This window comes from Bos indicus x Bos taurus, unplaced genomic scaffold, assembly GCF_003369695.1.
Source record: "Bos indicus x Bos taurus breed Angus x Brahman F1 hybrid unplaced genomic scaffold, Bos_hybrid_MaternalHap_v2.0 tig00003508_arrow_arrow_obj, whole genome shotgun sequence".
NCBI lineage: Eukaryota > Metazoa > Chordata > Mammalia > Artiodactyla > Bovidae > Bos > Bos indicus x Bos taurus.
Window position 1 is genome coordinate 16,022 of NW_020867689.1, and position 16,505 is coordinate 32,526.

The 16,505-nt window shown below is 47.5% G+C and overlaps 2 pseudogenes; one reads left to right on the forward strand and one right to left on the reverse strand.

The window, feature by feature from the left end:
* Positions 1 to 538: 538 nt before the first annotated feature.
* On the reverse strand, positions 539 to 4,018 carry LOC113889093 (annotated as a pseudogene).
* Positions 4,019 to 7,429: 3,411 nt separating this feature from the next.
* On the forward strand, positions 7,430 to 7,549 carry LOC113889096 (annotated as a pseudogene).
* The last annotated feature ends 8,956 nt before the right edge of the window (positions 7,550 to 16,505 follow it).

Consider the following 16,505-nt stretch of genomic DNA (forward strand, 5'->3'; position numbering starts at 1 on the left):
AGTGATGCCATCCAGCCATCTCATCCTCTGTTGTCCCCTTCTCCTCCTCCCCTCAACCTTTCCAAGCATCAGGGTCTTTTCAAATGCGTCAGCTCTTCTCATCAGGTGGCCAAAGTGTTGGAGTTTTAGCTTCAACATCAGTCCTTCCAATGAACACCCAGGACTGATCTCCTTTGGGATGGACTGGTTGGATCTCCTTGTAGTCCAAGGGACATTCAAGAGTCTTCTCCAACACCACAGTTCAAATGCATCAATTCTTCGGCCCTCAGCTTTCTTTAGAGTCCAACTCTCACATCCATACATGACTGCTGGAAAAACTATAGCTTTGACTAGACAGATCTTTGTTGCTAGTAAAGTAATGCTCAAAATTCTCCAAGCCAGGCTTCAGCAATACGTGCACCATGAACTTCCAGATGTTCAAGCTGGTTTTAGAAAAGGCAGAGGAACCAGAAATCAAATTGCCAACATCTGCTGGATCATCGAAAAAGCAAGAGAGTTCCAGAAAAACTTCTATTTCTGCTTTCTTGACTATGCCATAGCCTTTGACTGTGTGGATCACAATAAACTGTGGAAAATTCTGAAGGAGACACACACATAATATAGCCAAATATTAATATGGCCTATCTTTGTGTGGAGAACAGTTAACAACATTTTTATGACATATTAATAATATGATTCTTTAAAATTCATAATCTTTCCTATTAATTCTAAAAAATATTACATTATTTGAGAGAGAAACATTAGAAAATATCCTATTACCTAAAATAAATCTATAGTATTAAATATAGTTTAACTCATTATATAGAATACAAATCTATACTATCAATAGTTACACTTTATATCCAAAACTGTGCACATTTTCATAAGAAAATGCAGCAATCTTAAAAATGTATTTCAAACAAAATGTATACTTTGCACTAGAAAATCATGAAAATCCTATAGGTATGGATGTATACACATTAGACTTCCCTGGTAGCTCACCTGGTAAAGAATCCATCTGCAATGCAGGAGACCTCTGGTTGATTCCTGGGTCAGGAAAATCCCCTGGAGAAGAGATAGGCTACCCACTCCAGTATACTTGGGCTTCCCTGATGGCTCAGTTGGTAAAGAGTCTGCCTGCAGTATGGGAGACCTGGGTTCAGTCCCTGGCTTGGGAAGATCCCCTGGAGGAGAACATGGCAACCCACTCTGATATTTGTGCCTGGAGAATCCCCATGGACAGAGAAGCCTGGTGGGCTACAGTCCATGTGGCCACAGAGTCAGAAACACCTAAGCACAGCAGCAGAATATATATATTCCCATCACTGAGTCTGATCTATATTTTGTCAAATATTATTTTAGGATTATTCTACACTTGAAATTAGATACGAAGTGAAAGTCTTTTACTTTGAGATAAATCATCTATTTTGAGGAACTAAAGGATTTATATTTTCTTCTTTTTTGTAGCAAAGTCAGTGGTAGTTTATTTATTCCTTGATCATGTATACTTAATATCAAACCCAGTTAAAATAGCAAGAGTTTGTATATATTTTCCCCAATACTTACAATGTTACTTCACAAACAGATCACACAGTGACTTGCTTTTCAGACTGTAAGACTTGCCATGTAGACTATAAGGCTGGACTTTACACTATGTTGTATTTAGATCTACATATTCATTTCACTTAAGTAAAATAATCACAGTTCACAAATACACACAAAAAGATCTCTAGGTACTTGATTAAAAGAAATCTAGAGTTGTAGGATACGAGGCTAGGTATATAGCTCAGAAAGGAGTTTGCAGTATGTGATTGTTCTTATTTTCCTATAACTGCCTTTTTGTTTTTGTTTAGTCGCTGAATCATGTCCAGCTGTTTTGCATCCCCATGGGCTGTAGCCCACCAGATTCCTCTCTCCATGGGATTTCCCAGGCAAAAACACTGGAGTGGGTAGCCATTTCCTTCTCCAGAGGATCTTCCTAGCCCAAGGATTGAACCTGTGTCTCCTGCATTAGCAGGTGGATTCTTCAACTGTCTTTTACCTTTTAACATATTATTACCTTTTATACCTTGAGGCCAAGTATTTTGAGAGCGAAGTCTCCCCCAGGTTTAGCCTTCAATACAGGCAGGATCACTCTCCCTCCAGACTTTTCACTGTGTTTTTACTCTGTAAAAAGTTTTCTTTTCTTTTCTTTCTTTTTTTTTTTAAACAAAGGGGATTATTAGTGAAAAGTGAAATCAAGGAAAACACATTGAGAGGAAAATAAAGAAGGAATCACTGAAGGCAAGCTGTTGTTGGAGGCTTGGCTTTTACACATTCTGACTGATTTTCCCATTAGCAGGAGAGAATCAGCAACAGAGGGAGTGATGAGAAGACAGTCACTGGCGTCAGACGAATGACCTTCAGATCATTAAGTTCCCTTCCCAGAACCTTTTATTGCACCAAACTCTTCTTATGGAATTTTTCATCTCCATGTTTCTAAGTGTGTAGATAAGCGGGTTGAGCATGGGGACAATAATTGTGTAGAAGAGCGTAAACACTTTATCTTCTGGTAATGTTGTGGCAGGTCTAATGTAAACAAAGATGACAGGTGTGAAAAAGAGGATCACGGACTGTGATGTGGGAACTACAGGTGGAAAGTGCTTTATGGTGGCTTTCTGCAGAATATGTGCACACATTATACAGAATCAAAGTGTAGGAGGCCATCAAAACCACAAAGAGCACCAGTCCCATCAAGCCAGAACTGGCAATGACAAAAAAGCCAATTTTGTGAGTATCAGTGCAGGCTAGTTTCAACAAAAGATATGCATCACGGAAATAGTGATCTATTTCACTGGGGCCACAGAAAGGTCAAACAATCGCAAGAAGAAAGAGACCAAGAGAATGAAGAAGTCCCCCTGCACACGACGCTATGAGAATTGAGTGACGTTTTTGCCTGTTCATGGTGATGGCGTCGTGGAGAGGTTTGCTGACGGCCACATAGCAGTCACAGGCCATCCCTGTGAGGGTGAAGACCTCAATCCCCCCTCAAAGAAGTGGGTGGTGAAAAGCTGTGTCATGCAGTTTTTATAGGAAATGGCCTTTTTCTCCATCAGTAAGTCAGTCATGAGTTTGGGTGTCACAGTGGAGGTGTAGAAGAGGTCTGAGAGTGCAAGGCAGTTAAGGAAGAAGTACATGGGCTGGGTGATTAGCTGACTGCATGTAATAGAAATCACAATGATCAAATTCCCCAACCAAATAGCCAGGTAACAGAATAAGAAAAATAAAAAGCAGAGGATCTGGACTTTCTTGTCCATAGAAAGTTCTAAGAGGATAAATTCAGTAACATTATTTCTATCTTCCATGATCTGATGTTCAAGAAAGTGATCTGAAATGACAAAACCAATGAAACGAATCATTGATGAGAAAATGGAAACCTAATATCTACTTTAAATGGCACCAATGCCTTTTAAAGACAAGTTATTTTGAGACCCACTGAAATCATTTTCATTTAATACGAGTCTTTGACTATCTAGTACTAATATTCTTCTATGAGCTAAGAATACAGTGATAAATTAGACAAAGTTCCAGTTTTTATATAATTTAAATTATTTTGTGAGGAAGCAAGGAATTATATTTATCAAGAGTTTTAAAAAAAGAGATAATCTTAATAGTGTTAAGTAGGGTGACATATAATGTGCCAATTTAGGATGTAAAATAGAGGTAACTATAGAATTTGCTTGATTAAGTGGTTTCTAATGAAATCACAAAATTGGTGTAGGGTGTGTGGGTGGGTTTTGCAGTGCTGGCACAGAGTCAATGTTAAATAAATATCAATTAAATAAAAATCTGGAAAGTGAACAATGTGCTATAATTTTGAAGGAATAATACAATAAATAATCATCCTTTAGTCAGGTAATTCATGATAAAACTGAAGAACAAATCATTTTTATGAGTGGACTCATAATCCTTTTTGACTTTTAAGTTAGTTAAGTTGCTCAGTAGTATCTGATTCTTTGCGACCCCGTGGACTGTAGACCACCAGGCTCCTCCATCCATGGGATTCTCCGGGCAAGAATACTGGAGTGGGTTGCCATTTCCTTCTCCAGGGGATCTTTCTGACTCAGGGATCAAACCCAGGTCTTCTGCATTGCAGGCAGATGCTTTAACCTCTGAGCCACCAGGGAAGCCCTTTTGACTTTTAAGAGGAAATAATTCCTTCATGTGAAATACTCCATGAAACTTTCATATTTCTTAAACAATATTTGAAGCATCTCTAGGTTAATATATTGACAACTATGCTTTTCCTGTTTGTCTATATTTCTCTTGCAAGATTATTTCCTCTTTCAAAATAAATTAACATTCAGAAGTTATTTGAGTTCCATCTTATCAGACTGTAATTATAGTTGCCTAGTTTGGAAATAATATACTGAGAAATGGGCTCCACTAATTCCAAATTAGTTCCCCTAAACACAATGCAATAAACAAGATGGAGCACTTCTTCCCGTAATTTCTTAGAGAATTCACCCACACAGTCTGCATGTGGAGTAGAGTTCCCTTTGGTCCACATCTTCTCTAGCATTTGTTATTGATAGACTTTGCAATGAGGACCATTCGGATTCGAGGAAGTGGTCCCTCCTTGTAATTTGCAGTTGAGTCGCTCCAATCATTAGTGTTATGGAGCAAGATGAACTTTTGGAAATGCAGATGTAATTCTATCACCTCCCTGCCACAACTGCTCTTGGATTTTCCCATCATATTGAATATATGATCACATCCCTTCATTGCTTCTTCCCGAGGTTTGTCTCTGATGTCTTTTCACTGGAATGCCCTCTGCACGCTTTGGCTTCCATCCCATAGGGCATTTTTCATTTCTAGAATGTCCTAAGTTTCCCTGGTCACATAGCCTTCCAAGATGCTATTTTCCCTGCGTGAAATTCTTCCTGCATCTTAACCCTGGTTTACGTAGGTTCAACCTATGGATCACAAATGAATTGTTACTCTGAAAAGCCTTTGCTGACACCCAGGTTTTGGTGAGGGAACAGGTCCCACAATAAGTTTTCAAAGGATCTGGCTGTGATGTATCATTAAATTCCTCTCAGTGAAAGCAGGAACTCTGTGTCTTCTTCTCTCCGCATTCTATTTCCAGAAATTTATTACACGCCTCTTAGCTCATCGTAGGTGCTCAGTATTTACTTAGTGTGTGAAAGACAGAAAAGCTCTTGGAGGCCTGAAGGTGTCACTTGGCTCGGCACTTTTGATCTCTTTGTATATTTGGCGATTGAATTCTTTCTTTCCTGGGTTGATGTGTACACTATACTCAAGGCAAAATATAAGGCATTAATACGTATCCATAAATATAGGTTCTTGCTTTCAAGGAACTCGTACAGCAGATTTCTACAAGTTAGGGCTTTTCAAATGCTCTAGAAGTATGTGAACGTTCAGTATGATTCATTTTCACTACAAAGAAAAATCGTTTGACTTCCATAGCAAAGGTGGAGACCTTCCAACGTTGAGTCCAATACTTATACCTTGACCATTTCAGGCAAGTCTTGTGGTTCCTTCTGGAGGTGTGTGGCTCTTGCAGAAATGTGAAGATCTTCCATCGTCCTCAGACTTTGGTGTCATTTGCAATCATCCAGAAAGCTTCCAGGTCTAGGTTCCAGACCACCACCACACACAGTCAGTAGCCAACGGAGTGGATTCCAGGAATACGCGTTGTGAACCCGCATGACCGTTGATATTGTTGCTGCACACTCAATGCAGTGGGCAGGGCCTGGATTGTCCACTGGGTCTCATGTGGAATGGAAAGAAGGGCTTCCCACCCCGCCCCCCCACACACACACCCCACCCCCACTGTTGACAGCCTTGTGACGAGAAACGGTCCCCGAAACAAGAATCAGACAAACCAGAGAAGCCCAGATGATAGTCCTTGAGATGAAGGAACTAAGCAGCTGGTTGAGATGGCACCAAGGGGAAAGGTTGCTCTTTTTGTCTGCCCCTCTACTCCTTTCTTCCTGGACGCCTTAGGGGTTCGTCATCGAGATTTGAAATAAAGTGCACAAAAGTCATATGTGTTGAATCAAGATTTTGCATTTAACCATCTCTCAAAAAGGAAGAGAGCTTCACCTGCACATGTTTCTTTCAAAAACGTCAATTGCTTTTCAATTCCGGGGTTTCTCTCTTGCCTTGTTCAAGTAGCCTTAAGAGTAAAAATCAACGAAAACTACATAAAGATTCAAAGATACCAACAAAGGACAGCTTCTGTTTCTGAAATCATCTTTCCATTTAGTAGAACACGAGCTCTATTCTTTGTATTTTGCCTAGGGAATTAGCAATGTCCTGGTTCAGATGGCAAGGCATCCGCCCGCAGGAGATTGGGGTTTGATCCCTGGGTCGGGAAGATCCCCCCGGAGAAGGAAATGGCAACCCACTCCAGTATCCTCGCCTGGGAAATGCCACGGACAGAGGAGCCTGATGGGCCGCAGTCCATGGGTCGTATCAAAGTTGGGCTCAACCCAGCAACTACGAACACAAGTATTTCCAAAGACCACACTCAAGTGTGTGTGTGTGTGTGTGTGTGTGTGTGTGTGTGTGTGTATCTCCTCTTGCCGTCTTGGAGTCTGTCTCGGAATCTTCATGTATTTCTGCCTCTGTATCTCCTGACAGCCAGCCACCGGCCCGTTCGTCTGGCCCCGGCCTCTCCCAGGCGCTCTGGCTCTGGCTGAGGAGCTTGCGCAGGCCAGCTGTCTCCCTTGGCGTGGGTGCGTGCGAGTGTCTGTGTGTCTGTCTGTGTGCCTGCCTGTGGCTCGTCTGCTCTCTCAGGAAGGTGGAGGGCTTGGCGTGGGGGCAAAGGGGGGCCTCGGTAGTGTGAATGGGCGGGGCTGAGGCGCTCGGGTCGACCGCGCCTCCCTGGCTTCTGGTGGGTTTGGGCACCGGACAGGTGCCGCGCAAGTTGGGCGCTCAAGTTTCGCTGTGCCTAGGCCCACAGGAGGTTCAGAGGCCCCTGGGCCGTGGGGGTTGGGAGGCGGCGGGCCCCGAAGACGGACACCTCTGGGGCCGCGCGGGCCTGAGCAGCGATTGGGATCGGGCGGGGAGGGGGGGGGGAGGCCCCGCTCAGCGAGCACGGCCGGGTCTGGAGTGGCCGGGGGTGGGAGGGCCCCGAGACCTCCGCACCCCTCTGCCCAGCCCCCAGGCCCCGCGAGCGCGCATGCACGCACACCCTCCCGGTCAATGGGGGGTCCTGGAAGCCCCTCGGGCCCCCGGGCCCGGCCAGGCACTTGCTGGTCTGGTGTTGGCGGTGTTCGGGGGGCGGGCCGGCGTCAGCAGGCTGGAGTCCGGTCGCGGGTCGTGCGGCTCAAGTACAGCACGCCCCCCGACGAGAGGTGCGGCCCGTTGGCCCGACCTGCAGGGCAGAGCGAAAGGGAGGCGAAGCGCAAGGCTCTTCGGGCGCCCCACGCCAACCGCCTCCGTCTCCGGCCGTATCAGCCTGAAGGAGCCCGATCTCGTCTGATCTCGGAATCTAAGCAGGGTCGGGCCTGGTTAGTATCTTGGATGGGAGACCACCTGGGAATCCCGGGTGCTCAAGGCTTTTTGCCTACCAGAAGAGGTCCTTTAGCCCCCGCCGCGCGTCCCGATTCTTGGATCCCCTCCGCAGCCCCAGGAGAAACCCCTTTTGTGACCCCGTCCCCGTCCCCGTCCCCGTCCCCGACCCCGACCCCGACCCCAAACTCTTTCAGCAAAAACAACGTTCAACATGACAAATAAAGACCTTCACGTTAGAAATGCGCACTCGTATTGTGGCGATGAAACACGATTCTTGGATCCCCTCCGCAGCCCCAGCCCCTCCCGGGGCGTGGGGAGCGGGTGGCCGGGGCCCCGACTCCCGCTGCAGACCTGGGTTGCCTCCGCGCGGCCTGCGAGCCCCTCCGCATTCGCATTCGGCTTCCAGGACACCCGACGACCGGCAGTCCCGTCTCCATCTGGGGCTCCATTGGCTTGCCTCAGGCAATCCCGGGACTTGCAACGACTCCAGCCATAGCCCCAGCCCCCGCCACACCCCTGCCTTGCAGGCGATCACGCATGCGCATGTGCGCGCGCATGCATGCAAAGATAGATGTGCCCAAACGGGGCATCTATCTTGTTCACTTATACTGTGGGTGGATCTATGCCTGGGAGTCGGACTGCTGAACCATAGGCTACTTCTGCTTTTAGTTCCTTCGGGAGCCTCCATATTCTTCCATCGTCCTCAGACTTTGGTGTCATTTGCAATCATCCAGAAAGCTTCCAGGTCTAGGTTCCAGACCACCACCACACACAGTCAGTAGCCAACGGAGTGGATTCCAGGAATACGCGTTGTGAACCCGCATGACCGTTGATATTGTTGCTGCACACTCAATGCAGGGGGCAAGGCCTGGATTGTCCACTGGGTCTCATGTGGAATGGAAAGAAGGGCTTCCCACCCCGCCCCCCCCCACACACACCCCACCCCCACTGTTGACAGCCTTGTGACTAGAAACGGTCCCCGAAACAAGAATCAGAGAAACCAGAGAAGCCCAGATGATAGTCCTTGAGATGAAGGAACTAAGCAGCTGGTTGAGATGGCACCAAGGGGAAAGGTTGCTCTTTTTGTCTGCCCCTCTACTCCTTTCTTCCTGGACGCCTTAGGGGTTCGTCATCGAGATTTGAAATAAAGTGCACAAAAGTCATATGTGTTGAATCAAGATTTTGCATTTAACCATCTCTCAAAAAGGAAGAGAGCTTCACCTGCACATGTTTCTTTCAAAAACGTCAATTGCTTTTCAATTCCGGGGTTTTCTCTCTTGCCTTGTTCAAGTAGCCTTAGGAGTAAAAATCAACGAAAACTACATAAAGATTCAAAGACACCAACAAAGGACAGCTTCTGTTTCTGAAATCATCTTTCCATTTAGTAGAACACGAGCTCTATTCTTTGTATTTTGCCTAGGGAATTAGCAATGTCCTGGTTCAGATGGCAAGGCATCCGCCCGCAGGAGATTGGGGTTTGATCCCTGGGGCGGGAAGATCCCCCCGGAGAAGGAAATGGCAACCCACTCCAGTATCCTCGCCTGGGAAATGCCACGGACAGAGGAGCCTGATGGGCCGCAGTCCATGGGTCGTATCAAAGTTGGGCTCAACCCAGCAACTACGAACACAAGTATTTCCAAAGACCACACTCAAGTATGTGCGTGTGTGTGTGTGTATCTCCTCTTGCTTTCTTGGAGTCTGTCTCGGAATCTTCATGTATTTCTGCCTCTGTATCTCCTGACAGCCAGCCGCCGGCCCGTTCGTCTGGCCCCGGCCTCTCCCAGGCGCTCTGGCTCTGGCTGAGGAGCTTGCGCAGGCCAGCTGTCTCCCTTGGCGTGGGTGCGTGCGAGTGTCTGTGTGTCTGTCTGTGTGCCTGCCTGTGGCTCGTCTGCTCTCTCAGGAAGGTGGAGGGCTTGGCGTGGGGGCAAAGGGGGGCCTCGGTAGTGCGAAGGGGCGGGGCTGAGGCGCTCCAGTCGACCGCGCCTCCCTGGCTTCTGGTGGGTTTGGGCACCGGACAGGTGCCGCGCAAGTTGGGCGCTCAAGTTTCGCTGCGCCTGGGCCCGCAGGAGGTTCAGAGGCCCCTGGGCCGCGGGGGTTGGGAGGCAGCAGGCCCCGAAGACCGACACCTCTGGGGCCGCGCGGGCATGAGCAGCGAATGGGATCAGGGGGATGGGGGGGAGGCCCTGCTCAGCGAGCGCGGCCGGGTCTGGAGTGGCCAGGGGTGGGAGGGCGCCGAGACCTCCGCACCCCTCAGCCCAGCCCCCAGGCCCGGAGCGCACGGGTATCCTGCCTGTGACTTCCTAGCACCAAACTGATTTTTCTTCAACATTGTTCAGTGCCTGTCATAGAGGGAAAGAGGGAGAGTTACTGAAAAAATATTCAAAGTCTCTTATAGGAAAATATTTTGAAATATTATATTTTAGAAGTATAGACTATTAAATTTATTTTAAATTATTCATCCTATTATGTACAGGCTGTAAAATGCTATCAAGGGGCACTTTTGGATAAATACTTTAAAATATATGAGTCATTTTGGCCTGTGTGAAACAGACTAAATAGCCTAAGCCATGAGTTCCGTTTTAGTCTTAACTCAGATCAACTCGTGGTGGTGGTGGTGGTGGTGGTCATTCGTTAAGTCATGTCCGACTCTTTGTGACCCATGAACTGCAGCACGCCAGGCTTCCCTGTCCTTCACTATCAAAGAGCCCTGTCTTTTTCACTATCAAAGAGCCCTGTCTTTTTGGGCTACTGTTGTAAATCCCGTAGACTAGCTGATAAACAACAGAAAGTTGTTTCTTGTAGTCCTGGAGGCTGGGGAGTCCCAAGATCATCAGCAGGTGCCACGTCTGGTGAGTCATGTTTCCTGGTTCCTAGACTGCCTGCTGCTTCTCCCTGTCCTCGCAGCACGGGAGCCCATTCCTTCCTGGCCTGACCCCTCCCAGAGTGCCTGCCTCCTGGGATCATCACCACGTGCGGGGTGAAGTTTGAGGGCCCATAAACTGTCAGCCCATTGCAGTCCCTAAGTATACTCTGCATTATTTCAGTCTTTTGAAATAATTCGAGCTTTCCTAATAGCCCAGTACATGTTCTTTTTGTTATATGTTCATTGGGCTCTTGAAAATAATATGTGTCAGTGGGAATGCAGTGTTCCGTGTGTATCAGTTACATCAGGTTTGTCACAAATGTAATTCAGATTCCAGTAGCCACGTTGAGTAAAAGCAGAAGTAGGTGAAATTACCTGTAATATATTTTATTTTAACACACCCCAAATATTATCATTTCAGTGTGTAATCAACATGATAAAACCTAATGCAATAGTTCATGTTCTTTTTTTCATGCTAAGTCTTTAAAATCCAGCATATGTTTCAGGCTTGCAGCGCATCTCATTGTAGAGCCAGCCACATTTCAGGTACTTCATGGTTGCAGGTGACTACGTACCAGGGAGCCCAGTTCCAGGAGAGATGTGTCTTTAACGTCTCCCACTGGGATTATGAACTCGGCTGTTACTCCTTTTCTATTTCTGTCAGTTTTTATGTATTGATATTTTGAGGTTATGTTATTAGGTACATTCAAGTTTAGAATCCTCATCTTCTTGCTAGACTGAACTTGTATCAGTATGAGATGTTCTTTTTTATTGCTAGTAATGCTTCTTTCTTTAGACACTATTTGACAGTGATGTTGCCACGTCAGTTTTCTGTCCGTGTTAGCTTGGGTATCTTTTACCTTCACCTGTCTAAAAGACCTTCCATCTTAACATGTACCTCTGAATAGTGTATAGTTTTCACTGGAATCAGTTTGAGTATTGGCTCTGTTTATAATGTTGATATTTCAGTGTGTAGACACCATGTTGCTGTGTGATTTCTGTTTGTCCCACCTAGTCTGTGTTCTTTGCTCTTGCCTTCTTTTAGAAGTATGAAGTGTTTCTCTAGTTCTGTGCTCCTCTGTCAGGTTGTTGGGTGTACATTTGCAGACACAGCGTGTGTTTTACATTCAAGTCTAACTTAGTACTCTTACTGCCTCCCTGACACGACTGTTTCCTCCTTGTCACTGTCACACTTTAAACGGTTAGATATATTTTTGGCATTAACATCATTGTTTTGTAGAGTTAGTATTTACCCTCACAGTTACCTCATTGTTGGTCTTTACTTGTTTTTTATATTTCCATCAGAGACTACTTTTCTTTTTCCCAAAGCACTGCCTTAATATTTTTTTTTAGTTCATGTGTGTGGGTGATGAGTTGTCTCATTTCCATTTGCCCTCAAAGTCTCTATTTTGCTTTCACTTTCGAAGAGAGTTTTTGTTGGATGTAGAATTCCAGGTTGGTGGTTATTTGTTTTTCAGCATTTTACAGATGCCAGTCCATTATCTTCTGACTTCCTTGTTCTTGGAAAGTCAGCTCTCAGTGTTGTTGTGCCGTTAAAAGCCACACCCTTTTTCCTCTGAGTGCTTGAACATTTGCTTCTTGCCTTAGGCACCCACAGAGCTGCTGAAACCAATGTGTGGTTTTCATTTTTGACTCAATGGTCTGATTCTTGAACCAACTCTTACCACTGTTGCTGTCAGTCAGTTCAGTCGCTCCGTGTCTGACCCGTTGCAACCCCATGGGCTGCAGCACGCCAGGCTTCCCTGTCCATCACCAACTCCTGGAGCTTGCTCAAGCTCATGTCCATCGAGTCGGTGATGCCATCCAACCAGCTCATCCTCTGCCGTCCCCTTCTCCTCCTGCCTTCAGTCTTCCCCATCATCAGGTTCTTTTCCAATGAGTCAGCTCTTTGCATCAGGTGGCCAAAGTATTGGAGCTTCAGCATCAGTCTTTCCAATGAATATTCAGGACTGATTTGCATTAGGATTGACTGACTGATTGGATCTCCTAGTAGTCCATGGGGCTCTCAAGAGTCTTCTCCAACTCCCCAGTTCAGAAGCATTGATTCTTTGGCATTCAGCCTCCTTCATGGGCCAACTCTCACATCCATACATGACTACTGGAAAAACCATAGCTTTGACTAAATGAACCTTTGTTGGCAGAGTAATGTCTCTGCTTTTTAATATGCTGTCTAGGTTTGTCATAGGTTTCCTTCCGAGGAGCAAGCATCTTTTAATTTCACCATCTGCAGTGATTTCGGAGCCCAAGAAAATAAAGTGTGTCACTGTTTCCACTGTTTCCCCATTTATTTGCCATGAAGTGATGGGGCTGGATGCTATGATCTTCATTTTTTGAATGTTGAGTTTTATGCCAGCTTTTTCACTCTCCCCTTTCACTTTCACTTTCACTAAGAGGCTCTTTAGTTTCAACCCCTGGAGGCATTTCTTATTCCCCTTTCTGTCTTTTCTCCACCAGGAGGGTCCCCATTTATAGTTTTTAACAACATAGTTTAACAACAGATTCCTTCAATACATTCTATCCCTTTTCCCTCTTATATATATATTGTAACCGATCCGTCCTTCAGTTCACTGATCATCTCTTCAGCTATGTCCAATCTGATGTTAAGCCCAGAGACTGAGTTCTTAAATTCAGTCACTGTTATTGTAAAGTTCTAGATTGGTTTTGATTCTCAGAAATTTTTCCTTTTGTCAAGTATATTTTTGAACAGGTGACATTTGCATCTGATACCTCTAGCATACCTCTGATACGCTGATATATATCTCATACCTCTGGATCTGGTTCAGTTCTTTTTCTCTTGGTCCTGTTTGTTGTTACACCCTCTTTTGCTTCTTTGGTTGCATGTTGGACATTATGTTTGGAAAACCCTAGAGGTTCTGAGTGATGCTGCCTTCTCCAGAGTTTCCTCTGACGCAGACCTCCAGTGGGGACAGAGCTGTCTGTTCACTCAGGGCCTGAGGGACTTGAGGCTTGGGGGTCCTTTTAAGCTCAGTCTCAGCAGCCTTCACCCACCTTCCCCCCCGACCCCAGGGACGAGCTTTCCAGCGTCTCCAGTGTCTGGAAGCCTGGGGTGCCTCCCAGGGCCCCGCGTTCTCGGCAGGTCCTGAAGCCCACCGTCTCTCCTGAGCACCACGAGGTGACTGATAGTCAGCACTCAGCCGGTTTGGGCAGAGTGTTGGGTACGTTTTCTGACATCCGGACTGACTCGTCAGGCCTGCGCTTGTCTCCACAGCCCAAGGAACCCTCCAGAGCTGTGTTAGCCAGCCCCCTCTGCTTGACTTTTTCCCTTCCTTTTCTTCACAGAGTCAGCTTTGCTCAGATGCCCCGAGGGAACGAGCGGCCCTCTCAGTCTCCAGCTCCCTCACTGAGCTTCGCTTTTGTTTGAAATCTTGGATTGTGGCTGCCTAAGGACCTCTTTTAAACCTTATTTAGCTTTTCTAGCTCTTGGTAGGCTGACCTACAAGATGCTTGCGTCTGTCACTGGAAGTGGAGACACCCTGGGGGGGGGTCTTCTGTCATCTGAAGCCACATGTAACAGTCACAGTAATTGTCTTGATCAAGTTAATTTGATACCAGGGAAAACAAGAACCAGGGGTCCTTGCTTGGTACCCATGGTTGTGTTTCTGATCAGAGTCCCCAGCTTGCCTGGGCTGTTTCAGTGCCACGTGAACTTGGGAAGGAGGTGGAGCAGGCGGCCCACGCGGCCTGGAGACAGAGGAGCCGGTCTCCCCTCTGCCCTTGCCCCTGGCGGCCCAGGGCAGGCCTTGCAATGCCGGGCTGCTGGTGGTGGAGGCCAAGGCTGAGGAGGGAGGGGTTACGTGACCTGTATTCTGTGACATGGTCACATGTGGGTTTTCTTTTTCAGTTTGAAAAAATGACTGCTTTTAGTCTTCCCTCCAGTTTCACTTTAAGGTGGAAAATGAAGATTTTATTCGTAAAGTTGAGCACAGTGACCTTACAGTCTTTTTGAAAGCAACAGTTGATGTTTTAAGAACACATCTCAGAGAACTCCAGTAGATAAAGCTAAAAAAAGAGAACGTGTTCAGGGTGAACTGCGGGCGGGACCCCAAACCGTACCCTGTCTCTCCCAGAGTGTGTAATTGGTGAGATGGGTGGATATAGGACCCCAAGCACCCTGGGGACCGAGGTCTTCAAATGACAGCAGAGGGCCGGGCTGAGCCAGGAGCAAGTGGCCTGTGCCCTGGCGAGTGGAGAACCGCGAGGGTGGGAGTGGAGCCAGGAGAGGGGTGGGAGACTCAGGTGGGGTCTGGGAGGCGCTGGCTGTCGCGGCTCGAGGCAGGGACACCCCTGAACCTCCACCATGCAGTCCCCACGGGGCAGAGTCATCTGGCAGCCGAGGGTCGAAGTAAAGAGGGCGAGTTCACAGCAGGTTGAATGAACCCCTGTACCCACTGTGGGTTCATTTTAAGTGCCTGGAGTGAGGTTGGTCAAGCCCTTGCTGAGCTCGAGTGAGGGAGTCCGACAGGGAGGACCGAGCTCAGGGTGAAAGTGAGGGGCAGCTAGCGTGGTGAGTCCTCCTCAGCTGAGTGGGTTCTGGGGACGCCCTTGAGTTCAGGGCTGCCCTTTCAGTAGCCTCACTGGAGGCTTGTTTGGGGGGTAGAGGGGGCAGAAGCCCACTTAGAAGACGTGCTCATTCCCAGGGGTGGTGGTTTCTGAAGGAGTTTATACTGGTTGGTTTGACTGTGACCCAGTACCTTGCAGGGTCGTATTTGACAGGGGGCCTGAGCTGTGGGCACAGCCTGCCTTCTCCTGCACTGCACACTCAATTGTTGTCTTTTTGGCAGCCCCTCCCCCCTCTCTGCACCCTTGACAGTGGACCTGAGCCCAGCCCCCCTGTTGCCACGGAGCCCCTTGTGACCGAGTGGGTTCCAGTTCTGGGCTCCTGGGAGATGTGCTGGAGGCGGAGCCTTCATGCCATTTGGTGGTCATAGTGTGAGAGCAGTGGTCATAGTGTGAGAACGGTGTGTGTGAGAGTGGTGTGTGAGAGCAGTGTGTGTGAGAGTGGTGGTCGTAGTGTGAGATTGGTGGTGATAGCTCGGTAGCCGAGGTATCCTACTGTGAAACAGCGGTTGCCCCCGAGTCGGGGGCTGCCCCTATCCGCGAGGATGGGTCGCAGAAGGGCCCGCCTTTGGGTGTTATTCCAGCGCTGCAACCCCAAGGCAAAGGCGAAGACTAGGAAGGACTTGGCCTCGGCCCACGTCCTGGAAGCAGAGCGGCCTGAGGTGAGAGCAGCCGGGGCTGGGCCCGTCAGATTGGCCCTCACCCGGCGAAGCATTGGGGTTGTGTTTCATTTTGTTAGCATGGTTGTGGGCCCTGCCGGCCAGGGCATTCTGGCCTTAGTGGGCAGGATCGACCCCAGCAGGTTTACCTTCTAAGAGGTTGTGCAGTTGCTGCATGGAGGATGGGCGGGGGCCCCACAAGAAGGGAAACACTGGCTGGAGAAGTCACTGGGGCACATGGACTGAGCTATAGAGTCAGTCCTTGAAGCAGAAAGGGTAAGGCCCTTAATGTCTCCCTTCTTGCAAAGAAAGGATATACGGGCTGGAGGAATCTCTGGGGCGTGAGGATCGAGCTAGAGAGTCAGTCCTTGAAGCAGAACGGCTAAGCCCATTAATGTCTCCCATGTTACAAAGCACAGACCAGTGTGTCCAGTATTTTAATGACAGGTACCTACTGCTTACGTGTATGACATACACCCTCATAGCTACACATGTCTACTGCATGCCTCTTACAAGTGCTGGGCACTGTTCTGGGTGCTGAACACTCAGTATGTAGTAGTGGATACGTAGCCCAGGATTTTTTTAATTTCTGCAAAAAAAAAATAGAAGAACGAAAGACTCCGTGTGGTTCAGTTTGAGCAAGTTCACCACGTGGACGGCCCCGCATGCACGCAAATTGTGGTAAAGTACATATAACATAAATTTAACATTTTAACCAGTTGATTGAATGACTGGGTGGCTTCTGTGGAGTCAGGCTAACAGATGGCTTTGAGGCGCCATCTGCCTTTTTCCCAGAGGAACACTCCAAAGCCTCGTGGCCTTGTAGACCTTCCTTTTTTTCTTCACTCTCCCCAGTGGCTCCAGGTCTGTGTGTCGTTTAA